The sequence below is a fragment of the Frankliniella occidentalis genome, unplaced genomic scaffold, assembly GCF_000697945.3.
Source record: "Frankliniella occidentalis isolate FOCC.00 unplaced genomic scaffold, Focc_3.1 Scaffold8, whole genome shotgun sequence".
NCBI lineage: Eukaryota > Metazoa > Arthropoda > Insecta > Thysanoptera > Thripidae > Frankliniella > Frankliniella occidentalis.
Window position 1 is genome coordinate 2,750,828 of NW_026267138.1, and position 651 is coordinate 2,751,478.

The 651-nt window shown below is 66.4% G+C and overlaps 1 protein-coding gene across 7 annotated transcripts in view; it reads right to left on the reverse strand.

Annotated features, from left to right (window-relative positions):
- Positions 1-651, reverse strand: part of LOC113208117 (KH domain-containing, RNA-binding, signal transduction-associated protein 2-like) — a 231,155-nt gene that overhangs the window by 160,436 nt on the left and 70,068 nt on the right. For 2 of the 7 annotated variants that reach the window (XM_052274278.1, XM_052274273.1), the window contains exon 1: positions 85-568. The exons of the other annotated variants lie outside the window; for them this stretch is intronic. The gene's annotated coding sequence lies outside the window, so the exon portion shown is untranslated. Of the gene's footprint in view, positions 1-84; positions 569-651 lie in introns of those variants that run through there. 7 annotated transcript variants of the gene reach the window in all.

Genomic DNA, 651 nt, shown 5'->3' on the forward strand with positions numbered 1-651 from the left:
ACACTCGAGCAGCGGCGCAGCAGTGTTGGTGTCAGACAACACACAGCTCGACACGGAGTGCGTCGGCTCGAACAATCCTCTTACCTTTAGGACTGCGTCGGCGAGACTCGGAGAAAGGCCGGCTGGCGCAGACAGCTCCGGTGTCGTCGTCGGGATCCTCTGGGACGCGCACTGCTGTCCTGTCGGGACGCTGAGCAAAGTTCCCCCGGACAAGGAGAGGAGGAGCGGTCTTTCGAACAAGCCGGACGGTCGTCACAAGTTCCTCACTAAATTTTAATCAAGTTCCAAAGTCCCGGCTCGTGTCCGCGGACTGATTATCAGGGACGGGGTAAGTCACTCGGGTGGGTGCTGACCGGCGGACCGGCCGGCGGCGCGGGCTGCGCGGGCTGCGCGTCCTCGCGACGGCGGCCTCGTCAACGGGGAAGCCTCACAAGAGGGCGGGAGGGGGCGTGCGCTGCACACTGTGCTCGCGATGTCGTCTGCTAGCGTGGTCGTCGTCTGCTTGTCGTCTGCTAGGCGTTCTGCGCTCGGCTGTATGCTCTGCTCCGCTCGGTGAGGCGGCGCGCTGCGAACTGAGGCGGGCCGGGGAGCGCAGCGCGCAGCGGGGCGAGCGAGCAGAGGAGCAGAGCGAGGCGAGGCGGCGTGGCGCGG